At 41.9% G+C, this 21094-nt stretch overlaps 1 long non-coding RNA gene across 1 annotated transcript in view; it reads left to right on the top strand.

The window, feature by feature from the left end:
- Positions 1 to 21094, top strand: part of LOC121874463 — a 114311-nt gene that overhangs the window by 47047 nt on the left and 46170 nt on the right. The window contains exon 2 of the long non-coding RNA XR_006090429.1: positions 4543 to 4584. This is a non-coding gene — a long non-coding RNA (uncharacterized LOC121874463). The remainder of the gene's footprint in view (positions 1 to 4542; positions 4585 to 21094) is intronic.

Here is a 21094-nt window from a genome sequence, read left to right as displayed (position 1 = left end):
GCCTGTCTCTCAGTCGTCCGTCACTCACTCAGTCGTCCATCGGTCACTCTTTCGTCCGTCCGCCACTCAGTCGTTCGTCCGTCACTCGGTCGTCCTGGTGTTGGCCTCACAGTACCAGGAGAAAGGTCGACCTCCCCTCCCCCCCCAGTCAGGTAGAGTAGAGTTGATTGGCTCTTACCTGACGACGGTGTGTACTTGGCAACATTGTTTGGTCTTTTCACGATCAATATGGCCAAAATAGGTGTATCGTGACCTGTATAAAGTTGGTGTGTGTCATGTGTCGGTAGTGTGTCATGTGTCGATAGTGTGTCATGTGTCATGCTGTGGGTAAAACTACATGACAGTCTCTCCTGATCGACTCGAGGAAAGGTTAGAAGAGAGAGAGAGAGAGAGAGAGAGAGAGAGAGAGAGAGAGAGAGAGAGAGAGAGAGAGACCTACCTTGTTTAAGACGTGGGTGAATGCAAATGGCCAAGTTAAGTGAGGGGACAATAAAAATATAATGGGAGAGGCGACACACGCTTATAAGGCAAGTCGCCAGGTGTGTTTGAGATACCTGTAGATATGTTGACGTGTAGTGGTCATATACTGGGTGACGTGTGTGTGTGTGTGTGTGTTATGCATGACAGTATATTGGGTGACAAGAGTGTGTGTGTGTGTGTGTGTGTGTGTGTGTGTGTGTGTGTGTTATGCATGACAGTGTATTGGTTGACAAGAGTGTGTGTGTGTGTGTTATGATGACACTTTACTGGATAACATCAGGGGGTGACGTCATATACTTCCTTAAACATCAGAGGTAACATCAAAGCATCACAAGGAAGTTGACCTAACATCATATTTTGGCATCAACAACAAAAACAACAAAATATTCTCACTTTTTTTCCTTTCTTCCCTAAACTAAACCATTCCCACCATGCTGATATATATATATAGTTAAAACTCTAAAGTAAAGTCATGGAGTAATTAAAAATACCCAGAGAACAACAGGTGGTGGTGGAGGTCAGGTAAAGACTTGGTTTATATCTCAGTAGAGATAGTGGTTAAAAGACTTCAATAAGGTCAAGGGAAGGTTATATTATTAATTAATTGTCTTAGTGGACTGTTATTTATTTACCTCCACCACAGATGACTTGTGTAGAGTTCTTTTATTTTCATTATTTGACCATCTGTCGTGATACTGTGATGTGTGTGATGTATTTGGTGGTGATTGGTGTAAACTGTGTGGTGTATTTGGTGGTGATTGGTGTAAACTGTGTGATGCATCTGGTGGTGATTGGTGTAAACTGTGTGGTGTATTTCGTGGTGATTGGTGTAAACTGTGTGGTGCATCTGGTGGTGATTGGTGTAAACTGTGTGGTGTATTTGGTGGTGATTGGTGTAAACTGTGTGGTGCATCTGGTGGTGAATGATGTAAACTGTGTGATGATTCTGGTAGGGACATTAGACTAAGAAACATACAGTATGGTATGATGAGACACAGGTGTGATAAGACACAGGTGTGATGAGACACAGGTGTGATGGGAGGCAGGTGCAATGGGAGGCAGGTATGATGGGAGGCAGGTGTGATGGGAGGCAGGTGTGATGGGAGACAGGTGTGATGGGAGACAGGTATGCGATAGGAGTGTAAAGTGATGGGAGGCAGGTATGATGGGAGTAGGTATGATGTGAGGCAGGTATGATAGGAGGCAGGTATGATGGGAGGCAGGTGCAATGGGAGGCAGGTATGAGGGGAGGGGTGCAGGTGATAGGGAGGCAGGTATGATGGGGAGGCAGGTGTGATGGGAGACAGGTGATGGGAGACAGATGTGATGGGAGACAGGTGATGGGAGGCAGGCAGTGATGGGAGACAGGGTGTGGATGGGAGACAGGTGATGGGAGCATTAGTGTGATGGGAGACAGGTGTGTGATGGGAGACAGGTGTGATGGGAGACAGGTGGATGGGAGACAGGTGATGGGAGACAGGTGTGATGGGAGACAGGTGGGAGCGGGGAGACAGGTGATGGGAGACAGGTGTGATGGGAGACAGGTGTGATGGGAGACAGGTGTGAGGGGAGACAGGTGTGATGGGAGCATAGGTGTGATGGGGAGACAGGTGATGGGAGACAGGTGTGATGGGAGACAGGTGTGATGGGAGACAGGTGTGAGTGGGAGACAGGTGCAATGGGAGGCAGGTATGATGGGAGGCAGGTGTGATGGGGAGACAGGTGATGGGAGACAGGTGTGATGTGGGAGACAGGTGTGATGGGAGACAGGTGTGATGGGAGACAGGTAAGATGGGAGACAGGTGGATGGAGACAGGTGTGATGGAGACAGGTGTGGATGGGAGACAGGTGTGATGGGACAGGTGTGATGGGAGACAGGTGTGATGGGAGACAGGTGTGATGGGAGGGAGACAGGTGTGATGGGAGGCAGGTATGATGGGAGGCAGGTGTGATGGGAGGCAGGTGTGATGGAAGCAGGTATGATGGGAGGCAGGTATGATGGGAGACAGGTGTGATGGGAGGCAGGTGTGATGGGAGACAGGTGTTATAAGACACAGACAGGAGACGCATCCATCACTTTAGTCAATATAACCAATCATCTGTGTGTGTGTGTGTGTGTGTGTGTGTGGTAATTAAATAACAATGGCCTTGATTGTATCCAAGATTGAAATTGAGTATTTATTTATTAAGAGCAACTAATAAGATTCAAATAACCTTTAACTCTCGACGCCTTTGTGTGGACGGAGAGCAGACAACACCTTAACAAGACTCTCACAGACTCACACTGTAAAGGGTTAAAGACTCCTCGTGTTAGGCTAAACAGATATACTTTTAGGACATTATTATGGAGAAATAGAGTCGAGTCAGCCTAAAAAATTTCCCCATCTACGGCCTGGGTTGTTTCTCATTAAATACCAATAAAGAATATATGGACAGAGGCTCACTGGCCGCTGTTTAACGTCAATAATACATCGTTCTTGGCCGGGGAAAAAATCTACCGACAAAGCGTGCATTTTTAACGCCTCCCCAAAACTCGGGTTATTCTTCATCGTTGAGGGACAGATAGTTAATATTAATCTCAAACTTTGTGCCAGCCTTCGCCCCAGCCGTCGAGAATACTAAGTAAATAAAATGTGTAAAATAATTGAAGGAATGGATGGTTTATTGTGGCAAAACTTTGGAACTGATTATAATATTGTCTTTGGTCGGTGGAGAAAGTTATATATTCTGTGTGGGCGTCCCGGCGCGGGCTGGTGGCGCGGCGAACAGCAAATATAACGTGGGGATCTTTAATGAAAAACTCGCTTTTATTCACTCGGAAAGGAACTCGCCCAGGGAATTCTGAAGGAGAGTGAGGATTTCACCTGGTAGGGGAGGTAGAGGCCAGGGTGAGGGTGGAGTACAAAGGCAGGTTGTAGAAGGGTGAAGCATGTCGATGTAGGAAGGAGTTTGTAGAATGATTTTAACTTGAGGCAGAGGAGTGTTTTGTGCCCCTTAAGGTGATAGTCTTGTGGTGTGGCAGGTGTTGTGGGGCTTCTTACGCTGCCACCAGGCCTATACCTACTCACATCTGCCCACAGCACCTTCCACACACTCCCACACACATCCCCACACACGCTACCCCTACCCACAATCCCCCAACCCACACAATTCCCCCCCCCCCCCTCCCTCCAGCTAACATCTTAAAATTGTAGTCTAATGATTTGTTTAATGTTTTCTGGCTACTAAGTTGAATATACAACTTTTGGGAGTATTTCAGTGGCCACGGCTCCCAACCTTTTGAGTTTCTTCCTTACCTCACGTTTATCCCATATTATCTTTAACCTTATGTTTATTTCTCTTTATTCCTTCTCTATTCCCTTTATCTTCCTCTTTCTCCACTCCCTCTTCTTCTTTCTTCTCTTCCTCTTCCCTCCCTGTTCCTGCTCCTCCTCCCTGCCTCTTCTTCTTCCCCCTCCTCCTCCTCTTCCTCCTCCTACTTCCCTCTTCCATCCTCCCATCTTACTATATGACCACCTCTTATCCTCACTCCTTTACTTCACTACTTTACCACCCTTCAACTTCTCCCTCACCCCCATAATCCTCCAACTTTGTCCCTCATCCGTCATCTCCCTCACACCTCCCAAACCCGTCATCCCCCTCACCCGGCACCTCCCTTACACCTCACTCACCAATCACCCTCTCAACCGTCACTTCCTCACCAATCTCAATCCTCCCCCACCCCCCACCTCCCTCACCAATCAAGCCCCTCGCCAATCACCCCACCTCCTCACCAATCACCCTCTCAACCGTCACTTCCTCACCAATCTCAATCCTCCCCCACCCCACCTCCCTCACCAATCACCCCCCACCTCCCTCACCAATCACCCCCCCTCCCTCACACCTCACTCTTTTCTAGTATTAATCTCGTTTTGAACTTATGATATTGGGAGCTAGTTTCATGGCTAGTAACTGTCCGCTAGTAGGTTAGAATATTGAAGGAAGGAAAAAACTCCAATTACCTGAAGATAAGACACTGCAGTTTATTTTACCTGGAAGATAATGTTTACCTGTGTGTTCCAGGTTGGCTGTGTCGCTGGGTGCTGTTCTCAGAGGTGCCACACGGTAAGTACAGCTCCTCTCCTTGGGATCACCTGAAGATTAGGCATCCCAGTTTATTACTCCTGATGAATAAACACCCTAACGCTAACCTAACCTAAGCTGACCTGATCTAACCTAACCTAACCTAACCTAACAAACCCTAACCAAGCCTCCACCCACAAGGTAGCGTTAGGGTCGTTAATCGTCAGGTGAAATAGTTTATTAGTGTTTGTTTGTATATTATCAGCATATAATTGCAGGTGTTGGGGAGAACATACCGGCAGTACTCTTTGGTATCGTCATGTCCTCAGGAATAGTCGGGTCGTGTGTGTGTGTGTGTGTGTGTGTGTGTGTGTGTGTGTGTGTGTGTGTGTGTGCTGGACCCGGCTTTGAGGTTCGGTATAAATTTGAGTTAAAGTTGGCATTATTTTGTATTTTTGGGGAAAGTTTATATGAAGTTGTATTTTGGGAAAAGTTTATGTTTAATTCTATATAGGGGAAAGTTCTCACTGTATTTTGGGGTAAGTTTGTGTGAAGGTTTATTTTGGGGAAAGTTTGCATTAAGTTGTATGGTTGTGAAAGTGTGAGTCTTAGTGGTTGATTGAGTCTCACTTATGATTCCGCTGTTGTAAGGAGACATCAACTCACTCATACTCTGGCCTTGTTGGTGGCACTCTAAGTCTTCAAGTAATATTATCAGCTGAACATCAGAAACCACTTGAAGATTAACCACCTCAACATGGCTTCACAAGCGGGCGTTCATGTCTAACTAATCTATTAACATTCTTTTCATCTGTTTTCGAATCAGTGGACGAGGGGCACAATTATGATGTGGTATATCTCGACTTTAGCAAAGCCTTCGACAGAGTCCCCCACGAAAGACTAATAAGAAAAGTGGAGGCTCATGGCATTAAAGGAGAAATTCTAAAATGGATTAGGGCGTGGTTACAGGACAGGAAACAGTGAGTGAGCATTAACGGCACTAAATCCAATTGGAGCAACGTCACTAGTGGAGTTCCCCAAGGCTCAGTACTTGGACCATTATTATTCATTATATACATAAACGACATAGATATCGGCGTAGACAGCAACATAAGTAAATTTGCTGATGGCACTAAAATAGGGCGTGCAATTAAATCTGACGACGACTCCGCAAAACTACAGGAAGATCTAAACAAATTTTTCGAATGGTCTGAAAAATGGCAGATGAGATTCAATGTGGACAAAAATGTGAAGTACTCAGTTTAGGAGATGTGAACAGGGAAACCAGATACCAGATAAACAACGATGTTATTGAGAAATCCGACTGCGAGAAAGATTTGGGAGTAATGATAAGTAGGAATCTTAAGCCAAGTAAACAATGTGTATTTGCTCGAAACAAGGCTAATAGAGTACTTGGGTTCATACAAAGGAGTGTTAGTTACAAGACTAGCGAGGTCATCTTAAAACTATATCTTGAGCTTGTGAGACCTCACTTGGATTACGCAGTTTAATTCTGGTCACCGTACTACAGAATGGATATAGAATCCCTGGAAAGAATTCAGAGGAGAATGACAAGACTAATCCCGGGCATTAGGAACCTCGAGTACAGAGACAGGTTAAAGCTTCTTAATTTGCACTCCCTCGAGAGACGTAGAGCGAGGAGCGATATGATCGAGGTGTATAAATGGAAGTCAGGGCTGAACAAAGGTGATATAACAAAGGTACTCAAACTATCCAACCAGGAGCGAACTCATAACAATGGTTGTAAATTAGACAAATTTAGATTTAGGCGCGAAATAGGTAAACATTGGTTTGGAAATAGAGTAGTGGATGAGTGGAACAAGTTACCAAATATCATCATTAACTCGAATACGCTGGATAGCTTCAAACATAGGTTAGATGGATATATGAGCAATAGGGGTTGGGTGTAAACGGGACTGCCCAGTATGGGTCAATAGGCCCGCTGAAGTTTCCTCCATTCTTGTGTTCTTACCCAAGGAGGTTAGGTTAGGTTAGGTTAAAGTTTGACTTCCTTTCCCTGCAGGACCCACAACTAGTTAGCATTGTTATTCTCCTTATAAATGAAGCTCCCCTACTCTCTCCTACCCTCGCCTTTAAAACAATTATATACCTAAAACTTAAACGGTATAATATTGACACAGTGAAAGGTGAGGGTTGAGTCCTTGTAATCATCCTTCAAGATAGATATTCTTTTGAAACTAAGCTGAATGCTAACTTAAGCTTCTCTTTGTTGTGTTGGGTTCACTGTATACTGTTCACTCCAAGCTTTCAACTGAGCCAAAGTCGAAGGAAGCTCGTGATTTTGTCGAGTCACCCAGGGTACATAACAGTGGTGAAATAACCACACACGTCACTCACTGATCTGTTTTACCTCTTTTCTATTCACTTTAAGTTTAAGATATCTACGTTATCAATGCGTTTTACTTGATAATTTCTACCCTCCAGGCTTCCGATATCATTCTACATCACCACTTAGGTTAATATTGCTCGCAATTGTAGTCTATAAAGGAAATTAAGTGAATAATGTAGAGGTTTTAGATTAGCCCAACGCACCTCATTCCACCAGCCGATCAGCTTCATCGATAAAACCTGCTCAAGGCTCTGGTTACAAAGCTCAAGTGAACGGAGTAATGTTTGTATTAGTGTTGGTTTCCAAAGTTGAAATTTCTTGTAAACTATAATTAATAATAAAGTGGTGAAAGACCCATGATAAGATGGTGCTAGATAAGGTGGCACTAGTTTATTGAGGCTTGTGTATTCCTCCGCCAAGACAGATGGCTTAGTCAACAATATATAGTGGTGTGTCTGTCGGGTCCCAACCAGTCTTCAGAGATGGTGGGGGGAGAGGCCGGATATTAACCCTTATGATAGTAAATAAAACTTTGGCTTATGTTTATTAGATTACGTTTGTGTTGTTGAAATGAACCCGGTGTTAAAATCTATGAGAACTATGATAACAAACTTTAACTTGTTTATTGTTTTGTTAAATTTATTGAAAACATGTTGAGACACGTATAAAAGATCGCCTGAAGATTTGCCCTTCTCCGCCAGTTTATTTCACCTGAAGATTGAACACCCTTAACGTTAAACTAACCCAACTCAACCCAAGGGCGGATCTAGGGGGTCCTTGGGGTCCGGACCCTCCATTTTCATCAGAAAATTCCAATACCTTTTCTTTAATGTAGTATTGTACTCAGGCGTTTTTGTATAGTAAAAAGTATTTACTATTGACCTCAGAATATCTCCTAATATCAGGTGCACATGGCTTCAAAATGGCCTCAAAATGCCCATGATATTGGTCAGATTTAAAAAAAAGTCTGGGGGGTGAGGTTACACCCCCTCAAAAAAAATGGGTGGCCCCGCTGTGCTCACCGTGTTCCCCTTCCCACAACTTCTTGGACCCCACTTTTGATATTCCTGGATCCGCCCCTGCAACCCAACCCAACCCAACCCAACCCAACTTCAGGTTTATGTTTGCAAAGGGAAATATTTTTCTTCCTACAGTATTTGTAAATGGTTAATAAATTACAATAATAATATGGTAGGTGAATATCTACTGTATTATTTATAAGTCTGGTACTATAATTCTAAAATTAAAGAGTATTGGAACGTATTAGAAGGTAAATAACAGGTAATATCACGGATAAAGTCACAATTCTCTAAATCAACAAAGGTGGGACTGAAGATACGTACAGCTAGGCGAGAGAGTAAGAGCGTTACTGAAGCGGGGAGGGGAGGGGAGATACACACAAAAACCTGGGACAGCAGGGGGGAGGGAGGGACGCAGCGCTGCCTTCCACCACGTCACATACTCAGCGAGGGAACGTTAACTCGTTTCGTCTCCATCTCAACCTCCTCCTCCTCTTCTCCCCCCGAACACTCTCGTGGCTAAAGCTATACTGTACCTAACTATGGCTCACTACCCCGGGCGTTTCCTCTCAGTTGACATTGGGTTGAGATTGGGTTTGCGTTTTCTTAGGCAGATAGAGCGACGTTATTTGGTCAGAGTTCGGTTGAGATAAGTTTAAACAACTGTTATTCTCGGGCGGGCGGGTGGCAGGTGTCTTGGTGCCGCGGGGGAAGAAGGTATGTATGTATGTATGTGTGTATGTGTGTATGTATGTGTGTATGTATGTATGTATGTATGTATGTATGTATGTATGTATGTTGTCTATATTTACCACATTTGAACTTTTCATCTTATGCGCTCTCTATACGTAAAGATTTCTGATATATAATTCATAGTTTAATGTCTTTTTTTTTATAATCGGAATAAAAGTAGAGGAGTATTTCCCCCTTTTAAATGAGTCAAAGATGCAATACTTGTCTTAGGCGCTGAGGTAATATTTACACTAAGAAAAAAAACATTGTGAGGGAATTATAAGATGGAATATTGTCATTTATTTCCCATTGTTTATACGTTAAATATATCCATTTCTCTTCACCTCTGACGGCACCTGTGTTAGTCTTGGGGTTAAATTTCCGAGTTATAATCCAATGTTTTTTGTTTTTGTTTTTAATCACTATCTTTTTCCCTCTGTTTATTTAAAGGAATAAATTGTTAATGCGTCTGGTTTTTTTTACTATATTAACTAAAGTGTTTGAACATACTAAACAAAAACAAGTGTGGAAAGTTAGTTAAATCTTCAGTGAGACTTTGGGGTAAATGTTTTAGGTTAAAGCCATTAAGATTAGTTCATGTTATTAATAACCCGGGTTAAAGTTGTTCTTATGTGCTATATATCTGCTAAGTATTGAGATAAGATAAATGTATATCCATTCAGCGTTATTATACAGGTGTGTTGAAGGTGTGTGAAATTATGCGTTGATTAACAGAATTTTATAGTTTCCGCGTCATCACATTTTCTCTCATTAGAGAAAATGTGAAATTGAGCTAATAGAGACACTAATGCAACCTGATCCCTGCCTCGCTTCCACCACTAGTGAGGCCAGAGGGTATAAATAAGTATATATTTGGTTGAATCATAGCAACGTGTGTTTTAATGACGTGGTCACTAATATAAATATTCCTTCATCAGTGTTTCACAAATGAACTGAACGACAATAATAAACCCAAAAGATTATTTTACGTTTAGGTTATATATATATTAGGGTATAATTATATTGTGTATATATAATTTTAACTTTCCACGGTCATGAATATAAGTGTTGTTGATTGACGTTGGTTTGTTTCATATTAGTACTGCTGTCATGTGAACGATCCTGCCATCACCATCTTAAAGGAGTGATCCAAAACTTTTCACAAAAGCGAGAAACAAAACAAATAAAACAAAGAAAACACAACGTCAGACAGGACTACAGGGACTACACTCACTACAGGCTCGTCCAGACTATGTAAACACCCCGTTGATGTAATAAACTCTTTAGGCAGTACTAAAATGACCTCAGATACATGTAGATGGGTGTTGCTGCCGCCGCGTGTTGTTGTGTGGGGTGAGATCAGCTGACCAGGCCACACTCTCTGGACTGGAAACAACCTGTGTATCAGTAGTGTTTTGTCTACTCTTGTGTCTTGGGGTTCTGTTATAAGTACTGTACATCTTTTATTGTTTACTCTGTTTACTATTGTGTTCTGGGCTTATGTTTTAAATATACACCCTTAATTCTGTGTCACTTGAAAATACTGTACATACACCCACCCTCTCCCCCTTCTCTCTACACTAGGCCTCTTGTGAGTACACCCTCTCTATCTGTTTACCCTCGTGCTTGGGGGGAGGGGGAGGGGGGGGGACCTCGACTGTAATTACCCTATACATTGTTTACCCTTGCGTTCTGGGCCTCTGTTGTCTACATGTGTTAGTTTGCCTTCGAGATGTCAATACAAGAAACGCCCCCCCAAGACCCTCCGAAATTCCGAGAAGTCATTAATCAGTCAACTGTCTTCCTTTACGAGTGTTTTTTTTACTGCTCTATCTTCACCCAAAGCTTAACCATAGATAAATAGGTAGATAATTATTCAGTGAAGTCATACGAGTTTACATTTGGTGTAGTATCTGTATGTAAACAGTTGTTAGGTTATATAGTGTACACAGAACTACGGCACACAGTAAGTGGATTTGACCAAGACAGCTCAACAAAGCTATCGTATTTATTCACGGGTATGTTTTTAGTTGTTCTTTATATGTATCTAGTATCGTCCTCCTCCTTAACCTCCTCTTCGTCCTCCTCTTACTCCTCCTCCTCCTCCTTCTCCTTCTCTTCCTCCTGTTACTCCTCCTCCTCCTTCTCCTTCTCATCCTCCTGTTACTCCTCCTCCTCCTTCTCCTTCTCATCCTCCTCCTTCAAAAATAAAAGAGGAACAGGAGTGTGTGTGGTGGTGGTTGCCAGTGGAGGTTCGTTGAGGATGTCGGCGTTACAGAGAAGAAAATTCCCGTCTGTACGTTACTGGTCCGTGTGGCGCAAGGTGCGGGCAAATGACTAAATAATACGACTCCCAAATTAATCTGGAATTTGCTAATTTGCATTAGTGATCCAACATATTTTCTTTACGAAAAACCTGGAATCATTTCAAACTTGAATTAAATCGTTAGGTTACCAATTAGTACAAGTTTTGGGATGATTCACGTCGGGAATGAATTATCCGAAGAGTGTTCCAATTACATCGCTTAGTGGAATTATCGGATTTTACCGAATTATTATAAATTATTACCCGAAATATTCCTTAAAATCAAGTATTTAAAGAATTATTACATAGTTGAGGTGTACCGAGATATAGTATGGATCATGTAAGTGTTTGACTCTTATAAAATATAGCGAGATATACCATAAGTTATTCCTCATATAATATAAAACAACTATACTGACCCACACGAGTCACACTGTATCACAAGGTAAGTGTTGAGAGAGTAACCATTAATTATAACAAGAGTCCCAGGTGGCATCGAACCCGTGTCTGTGTGTATCATGAGACAAACATTACAGTGGTGTGTCTGTCAGTCGGATGATGTAACACTACAGGATTTTTGCTGCATTTCCAGATGTAATATTTCAGGTGTTAAGACAGGGTTATATACTGTATGTAAGGGCGGTCTGTTGGAGGTGTGAATGTCGCTAACAGAGGTCGTTTGAGTTGACATACATACATACATACATACATACATACATACATACATACATACATACATACATACATACATACATACATACATACGCTATCAACTGTTGCACGGAGTAAAGGGAGAAATATTCTTGTTTTCCCGAGTCTAGTCATTTAGCTGACACTATCACCATAGGGACACACTACTGTAAATAGCTATCTCTTACAGGCTGAATCGTGAATCCCTCAATTTAGTTCACAGTTTGGCCGCCTGGAGAGAGTTTAGTTCACAGTTTGGCCACCAGGAGAGAGTTTAGTTCACAGTTTGGCCACCAGGAGAGAGTTTAGTTCACAGTTTGGCCACCAGGAGAGAGTTTAGTTCACAGTTTGGCCTCCAGGAGAGAGTTTAGTTCACACTTTGGCCACCAGGAGAGAGTTTAGTTCACAGTTTGGTCACCAGGAGAGAGTTTAGTTCATAGTTTGGCCACCAGGAGAGAGTTTAGTTCACAGTTTGGTCACCAGGAGAGAGTTTAGTTCATAGTTTGGCCACCAGGAGAGAGTTTAGTTCACAGTTTGGCCGCCAGGAGAGAGTTTAGTTCACAGTTTGGCCGCCAGGAGAGAGTTTAGTTCACAGTTTGGCCGCCAGGAGAGAGTTTAGTTCACAGTTTGGCCGCCAGGAGAGCAAGCTAACCGGAGTACATTAAATACTTCATCTCTCGCTTAATATTCATCACCTCTTGTTTAAGTTTAATACACAGATAACATGACGTCATTCTCTATATTTAGACGTTTGTAACATGTTGAGTGAAGGTGGTACTGTACTCTCTCCGCCGTGTGTGTGTGTGTGTGTAGATAGATTGATAGATAGATAGATAGATATAGATAGATAGATAGATAGATACATGTCCTTGATAGATAGATACATTTCCTTGATAGATAGATAGGTAATGATACAGTAAAATCGTCATACTTGTTCACATTGATTCAGTTTGCACCAAGACCGTGTACAGTAAATAATAACAAACAAGCAGTGTAATATAGTCGATTCCCCCCGTGGATAGCCTAAGACAGTTGTTAAAAAGCTTGTCTGCTGAATTTCCACCTAGATGAGTCACCACCCAGCCATGTAATTGGTGCGGAAGTTTAGGGACCTGGAAATACAGTTATCTTGTAGGAGGAGGAATGGGCAAATACAGTACCCTCGACTAAGGATAAAACGTGTGGTAAGAATGTTTAGCTTCATTTATCTCAGTCTCCCCCGTAGTCAACTTTTCGGTCATGTGATAGAAAACGTGGGAAAAGCGCCAGGTCCCTATTTTGAATTGGTGCTGTGCTGCCATGTCAGATCTACGGGAATTATCTTCGTGTCATAGGGAAAAAACAGGGATTTGGTGGGGGAAATTTTTGGAACATGTGAATATTAGCTCCCAGTTCATTTCGCCGTAAGATTAATTAACCTAACCTAACCTAACCTAACCTAACCTAACCTAACCTAACCTAACCTAACCTAACCTAACCTAACCTAACATAACCTAACTTAACTTAACTTAGCCTAACCTTATATTCCCCCAGGTAACTTTAGGGTGTTTAATTATCAGGTAAAATAGAGCAAGAGTGGGGGGGGGGCTAATCCTCAGGTGATCGTAAAAAAAATTTTCTTCGATACATTTGGGTGAGGTCAGGAAAAGCATATATTGAGCTGACTGACTCACCCACACAACTCTGATCCATAGGCAAGTGCTCCTTCTTACCTAGCGCACCGCCATGGGCTAACTCATATATTCTACTTCAGTTATCCCTGTGTGAGTGTGTTTTTTTTATATAATTTACGTGTGTCTGTGTGATGTAATGTTATTCGTAAATGCAAATTAATAAACGCTGTTGACAAATCGTATATGACATGTTGCTTCCAGCTCGTTGTTTCATTAGAGTTGGTTGTTGTTGTTTGTGATTGTTGTTGCTGTTGTTGTTGTGATGTTCTTGTTGGGATACTTGATTCATGTACCCTCAACAACAAGTAAAAGCTTTAAGCGTAGAACAGAAGCTTAGTTTCTCCACTACACAACAGCTTCAAGAGATGAGGAAATGATTATAATGAGCACAAGACAATCACGTACTGTACTGAACCTGTTGATAAAGTGTCTTCCTGAACACACCTGAACTTGTTGCTGTTTAAATCGAATCACCACTAACCTAACCTAACCTAACCTAACAACCAACCCAACCCAACCCAACTAACTAACGCTAACCTAACCTAACTATTTATTTCAACCCAACCCAACCCAACCCAACCCAATAGCCAGCAGCCAACCCAACCCAACCCAATAGCCTTGGCCAACTGACTAACCTAGCTGCTTCTTCTAGCCTAGCCTAGCCTAGCCTAGCCTAGCCTAACCTCTTTGTTGGATGATTTTGATGCACAGAAGGGGTTAAATAAAAGGTATGGGAATACGCTTACCTTTTCGACAAGATATTCTCGCTATGTTGCCTCTCGTTATGTTGCCTCTCGTTATGTTGTCTCTCGCTCTGTTGTCTCTAGCTTTGTTGTCTCGTTATGTTGTTTCTATGCTGTCTCGCAATATTGTCCTTCCCGCTATGCTGTATTTCGTTATGTTGTGTCGCGATGTTGTCTCTCGCTATGATCTCTCGTTATGTTGGCTCTCGCGATGTTGTCTCTAGCTATGCTGTCTCTCGCTATGTTGTATATAGCTATGTTATCTCGCTATGTTGTATATAGCTATGTTATCTCGCTATGTTGTCTCTCGCTATGTTGTCTAACCTGATAATAACTAACCTAACCTAACCAGTGTAAATAAATAGAGGTTATCCCAGTCATTCCTCCCCCCCTCCCCCACTCGCCGCCGCCGCCTCTGTAGTTGAGAAAAAATAACTTAACCTAATGAGATTCTCTCTCTACCCCCCCGAGCTTGACGACGGTGTGCAATAATTTGGCCACCAACTAACATCCCTCAAAGAGTCGCCTAAGTAGAAAAGTTGGATGGAGGGAGAGGCGAGTCGTGCAGTCCATTGTGGGGAAATTCTAAATATCTTCGTCCCCTGATAAAGATTTAACTAGTGTATTGACTCACTTAAAATGAGTGGTGGTGGTTGTTCTCTGTGTCGTGATTGATCCATTTATTTAGTTTTTATATTATTATTATTATTTTTTTTTTCGTACCTAGAGTAATAGTTGAAAGAGTTTTTATGATGTTAAAGGGGAAGGAATGGTTTTATTTCCCTCAAGACGTCATTAATGTAAAGACTTTTTTCGGGGCCGTCACACAAAAGAACAGAATTTATCTAAGTGACATCACTGGAAGACTCCTCCAAATTAAAAAGTCAGCCCCCACTAATTACCTGTTTATTCTGAAAAGTAATTTGCTGATGAACTTGTTACGACTGTATAATGAGGCCAGGGACACTATTAGAGAATTAAAATTGTAATTGTTATTTAATGACACGCTATTTTTTGGGGTTACTTAGTTTGTGTCTTTTAACCTGACGGGCGGCAACACAAGGTAAACCAGACCTTAATCCTTAACTCCTTATGACCCAATTTTTTTTTTGTATTATTATCATTGAACATCATTTGACTGATACACAGAAATGATTACCCAGAGATTCACGAGACTCAAGAGACTCACGAGACTCAAAGAGACTCACAAGACTCACTGGTAAATCTCTTTCTTCCTCTCTATTTCTTTAATTATCTTACGCCACGATCACAGGTCATTAGTCTTTATATTTTACGGCCGACGATGATGCCCCATACGTGGATATAATTGTTTTGATGAAGGTAGGCGCCGGGGAGTAATGTAGTGGTGGCGGTGGTGAGGTCCTTGTCATTGTCTGTGTGATTGTCTTTGTTATGTCTCTGTTTTTGTCTGTTTATGTCTGTGTATGTTTCTCTTTGTTTGTTTGTGTGTGTGTGTGTGTGTGTGTGTGTGTGTGTGTGTGTGTGTGTGTGTGTGTTTGTTTGGTGTTAAAGTCAAACAAAATTATGACAATACTAACATAGATAAGTTTTGTGAAGTCATGTTTAATGAGTCTTTCCACCCGTTTAATGAGTCTTACATCTGTTGAATGAGTCTTACACCTGTTGAACGAGTCTTACACTTATTTAATGAGTCTTACACCTGTTTGATGAGTCTTATACCTGTTTAATGAGTCTTACACCTGCTTGATGAGTCTTACACCTGTTTAACGAGTCTTACACCTGTTTAATGAGTCTTACACCTGTTTGATGAGTCTTATACCTGTTTAATGAGTCTTACACCTGTTTAATGAGTCTTACACCTGTTTGATGAGTCTTACACCAGTTTAATGAGTCTTTCCACCTGTTTAATGAGTCTTACACCCGTTTGATGAGTCTTATACCCGTTTGATGAGTCATATACCTGTTTAATGAGTCTTACACATGTTTAATTGGTCTTACACCAGTTTGATGAGTCTTATTTAATCTCTCCGTACTAGACTAAGGCAAAGAATATGAGAGACCTAACCTAACCAAACTTAACCTAGCCTAGCTTTTGAGTTGATGGAGTGAAGTCGATTGATTGCAGAGAGAGAGAGAGAGAGAGAGAGAGAGAGAGAGAGAGTGTGTGTGTGTGTGAAAGATCGCATCACACAACATACAGATATTGTCAAGTGAACGTTGGTGGATAAGGTTGGGTGAATGATATAGTGTCCACAGGCAACAGTGTGTGTGTGTGTGTGTGTGTGTGTGTGTGTGTGTGTGTGTGTGTGTGTGTGTGTGTGTCGGTCGGCCTCGTTTCATAGTTCTGTAGTGTCAGCGTGATACCAATACCACATTATTATATATGTGTAATAATACCAATCACATTCAACAATGGTATTTCGATGTGATACCAGACTCTTATTTTACACAGTAACATACCAACAGACACCATATCACCGTAATACCATATATCCACTCCTGTGATACCAGACACGCTACACACCCCATGTGGTATCCCTCTCTGATCTGTGAAATAACCTGCATATATTGAGGTAAATTCCCTTGTAAAAATGACTTCAAATAACAGTAATTTCAGGTACATACAAGTCAATAACTAGTTTCATACCTATATAATACCAGGTATCTACTGTGGTAATCATAGTATCAAGCCTCCGTACCACAATCGTGTTAGCGGCATCACGGTCTTGTAATACACGTATCAGACGGAGATAATACGGGTAGTTTACAAGTCCTATACTAGTAATGATACGGGGGTGAACCAAAGATGGGAGTGTGTGTGGGTGTGAAGGAAATATTTATAAACTTGTCATTTATTCTTGTTTAACTTAAGCTATTGTATGGGTATTGTAGACGAAGAAAAAATGGATTGTATTTTTATTCTGAAGCAGTTGTGATAGTTATTGTGTTAGCTTATTTATTGTAGTTCAATTTACTTAAACAATCGGATCACCTGAGGATTAGTATATCCTAAGTTTATTTCACGTGAAGATTAACCACCCTAACGCTAACCATACCTAACCTATGTTTATATGGATCATGTGAAGATTAGACACCCCCAGCTTATTTCACCTGATGATTAAACACCTCAAGGTTAAGTGAGGTTAGGTTAGGTTAAGTTATCGTTAGGTTACATTAAGTTAGAGTTAGGTTAGGTTAGCGTTAAGTTGGTTAATCTTCAGGTGAATTAAGCTGGGGTGGCTAATCTTTAGGTGATCTAAATATCATATCTACTATACACCACTACTAGAAATTTATAGATAAAATGTTTGGGAAGTTTTTATTTATTTATTTAATTTTTTTTTTAGGGAAATATGTTTTTCAGTCAACACATTTCGTTTCTTTTCTCTCTCACTTTATTTCTGCCTGGACCTGTGAGCTGTATAGTCCTGTGTCATGGTGTACAGTTGAGAGGAAGACAAGTATAGATGTAGTTGATGTAATTAGTGAGGTGAGGAGAGGTCAGGTCAGGTCAGATGAGGTTAAGTGAGGTTAGGTGAGATAAGATTAGGTGAGATGAGATGAGGTGAGGTAAGGTCAGGTCAGGTGAGATGAGGTTAAGTGAGGTTAGGTGAGATGAGGTGAGGTGAGGTAAGGTCAGGTCAGGTCAGGTGAGATGAGGTTAAGTGAGGTTAGGTGAGATGAGATTAGGTGAGGTGAGGTGAGGTCAGGTCAGGTGAGATGAGGTTAAGTGAGGTTAGGTGAGATGAGATGAGGAGAGGTGAGGTGAGGAGAGTAAATAAAAATTGTGTCCTTAAACTCAGGCCTGTATACGGGTGGGTCCCCAGCGCACAGGACTGACGTATTCTCTGGCACTTGGTTGACACAAAAAAACATTTGAGCACTTAGTCTGGTGCAAGTTGGACGTGCGCCCCTCACTGCTGACCGCTGAGTTATGGCCGGGGTTTTTGTAACGCTTTATTTAATCACCGTGAATTTATGGCTGATAGTGGATCGGTGGAGAGCCGGCTGGCGGGCTTTGTGTTCCCGCCAACTAAAACTCGCGCGCTTTTTTCCTGTAAACAACCCCCTCCTCCACCCCCCCCCCCCAAGGTTCAGGTTTTGCAACTCAGCAAGCAGGATGTCCGTAATAAAATTTCCGGTTAATGAGGTGTTACGTTGGTAGTTTTGATGCTATAAATTCATCATAAAACTTCATCAATGATCCAGGTGACCGACAGAGCAAAAATAATACCAAGTTGAAAAACGAAAGGCAGTAGGGGAAAAAAAAGCCTTAAACCGTCTCAGGGTGTCCCATCTGTTATGATTTCACCAGTGGGAAAAAAAAAGTTAAACACCTGTGGTTCTTCGTCTTAATTATTTACCTTCGACTGTCTCCGGATGCCCATTATCAGTGGACTCTTTATCTGACATCAAGCAACATCAAGTCTCACAAAGAATAGTCGGCCATTTTTTTTTTACCCATAACCAGACACTTAAGAACACACGTGGAGTAACTAAAGGTGTAGTGAGCACAAACATGGTGGTCAAGATGGCGTCCAAAAAGCCCCAAGACTCTACCTTAGGGAGAGTTAAGGAGAGAGATATTATTCCTGGAGCCTTGAGAGACTTCTTCACCTGTGTCTCTCACTCTCTCTGTCTTAAGGTTATCTCTCTGTTCCTATTGACCCTCACTATTGAATGAGTGTGTTTTGTGCATACTACTACTACTACTACTACTACTACTACTACTACTACTACAACTACTACTAATGGTTTACTGAAATTAAGGTAGTCAAAAGCTGTAAAGAATTGCGTGTGTGTGTGTGCGTGTGTGTGTGCGTGTGTGTGTGTGTGTGTGTGTGTGTGGATATATTCAGATAAAAACTATAAAGCTGAAAGATAAATAGAAAGAAACGAACAGAGAATAAGGCAGATAAACGGAGAGAGAGAGAGAGAGAGTGACGGAAATAGACGAAGGTGAGACACATATTACGACAAAGAAAGGAAGATAGAGAGAGCTAGATGGAATGTGGAAGAGGGGAAGACAGACACATACACAGGCAGGTAGAGACAGAGAGGGGAAGAGGGACACAGGTAGAGACGGAGTGGGGACGAGAGGGACACAGGTAGAGACTGAGTGGGGACGAGAGGGACACAGGTAGAGACGGAGTGGGGACGAGAGGGACACAGGTAGAGACTGAGTGGGGACGAGAGGGACACAGGTAGAGACGGAGTGGGGACGAGAGGACACAGGTAGAGACAGGGGACGAGAGGAGGCAGGGAGACAGTGTAAAAGAGAGAGAGACAGTGTAAAAGAGAGAGAGTACAGAGACAAAGTGTGAGAGAGAGAGTGGAAGAAAGAGAGAGAGAGAGAGATAGAGTGAAAGAAAGAGAGAGAGATAGAGTGGAAGAAAGAGAGAGAGAGAGAGTGTGGGAGGAAGAAAGAGAGAGAGACAGACTAAGGGCGTAAAATCGTCAGGTGTGAGGCTATTTGCACTGTTTAGGAAATGATGAACAAATACCCACTAAAGTCTGGCCAGAATCACAGGAAAATGAGAAGTAAATATAATCGCTTGGCAGTGTTGGATCCGGCTTAGAGCACCTCCGCCGCCTCCCCTGCTTCACTTAACCGGACACACACACACACACACACACACACACTACTTCAGTAATCCGTATACCCGTCTCACTCATCCGTACATACAGTTTTTATCAGTACACCGATCCAGTCACCCATATACTGTACACACACCTCGCTTATCCGTACACACACTACTTATCTGTACCCACTTCAGTTATCCGTACACATCACCTCACTTAACCGCACACCCACCTCACTTAACCGCACAGGGACATCTTGCCAGTCCACTTATAATATTATGACCTTTGGGTACAAGTATACATAAATTCATCTTAATAGTATATAATATATGTATAATGTATATCTATTCTGTGTACTATATAATACATGTATATGGCTTACGAAGAGAGAGAGAGAGAGAGAGAGAGAGAGAGAGAGAGAGAGAGAGAGAGAGATCCCCCTCCTGTAATATTCATGGTAACAGTGTCGGAGGCTCATCTGATGGAAGATAGAACAAGTTAAATAATACTTGGTGAGGTAACTATAAATATTGATGTGTTAATATATAGGTAGAGGGCGAGCGAGAGGAATACTTCAGTACTGTAGATGATTGATAAAGAAATTGCTAGTAATATTCTGAGTGTGTGTGTGTGTGTGATTATTTGAAAGGAAATATATATCATTGGTATATCGTCTTGTTATATTTAATAAGTACAGCGTTATCACACAGTAGCTCTGCTCCTGGGTGTCCGTAAAGTCTTGGTGCAGTGTAAAATGTATTAGAGAGATAATTTATTCAAGTTTTATCATCTTTAATCTTAGAATTGTTAGGTGTCAACATATCCACCATCATTATGGATACACAGTATAGTACGATTTTGAAGTTCCACAAAAACGTTTTGCAGTTGTGTTTTAACTATGGCATTGGTCACATCTGTTATCCTGTCACGAAGATCGCCTAAAGAACGAGGTTTTGTTGAGTTTTTCAGCAAGATGGTTCACCTTGCCACTTTGGTCGTAATGTTCAACAGGTTTAAACTCAGTTTTCCCGGATAGATGGATCAGAAGAGGTGGGACCAATCGCTTGGCCAGCTCGCTCACCGGATGTGTCCCTATTGAACTTTTTCCTATAGGGACATGTTAAAAGTGTAGTTTACTCATCAAAACCTCGTTCTTTAGGCGATATTCGTGACAGGATAACAGATGATAAAACGTGAATAAATTATCTCTCTAATACATTTTACAGATTGTTTTTATCTCCTATAGAACCTAAGTTATTAATATTTTACACTGAACCAAGACTTTACGGACTCCTTTACTTTTCGCTGTCGTAGTTCTGTTCTATTGGCCGTAGTTCTGCTCTTGGTCGAATTAGTTATGCTCTTGGCCGTAGTTCTGCTCTTGGTCGAATTAGTTCTGCTCTTGGCCGTAGTTCTGGTCTTGGTCGAATTAGTTCTGCTCTTGTCCCTAGTTC

Source organism: Homarus americanus, unplaced genomic scaffold, assembly GCF_018991925.1.
Source record: "Homarus americanus isolate GMGI-L3 unplaced genomic scaffold, GMGI_Hamer_2.0 scaffold11794, whole genome shotgun sequence".
Lineage (NCBI taxonomy): Eukaryota > Metazoa > Arthropoda > Malacostraca > Decapoda > Nephropidae > Homarus > Homarus americanus.
The sequence above is the reverse complement of the archived record's forward strand: the minus strand, read 5'-3'. Positions and strand labels throughout refer to the sequence as shown.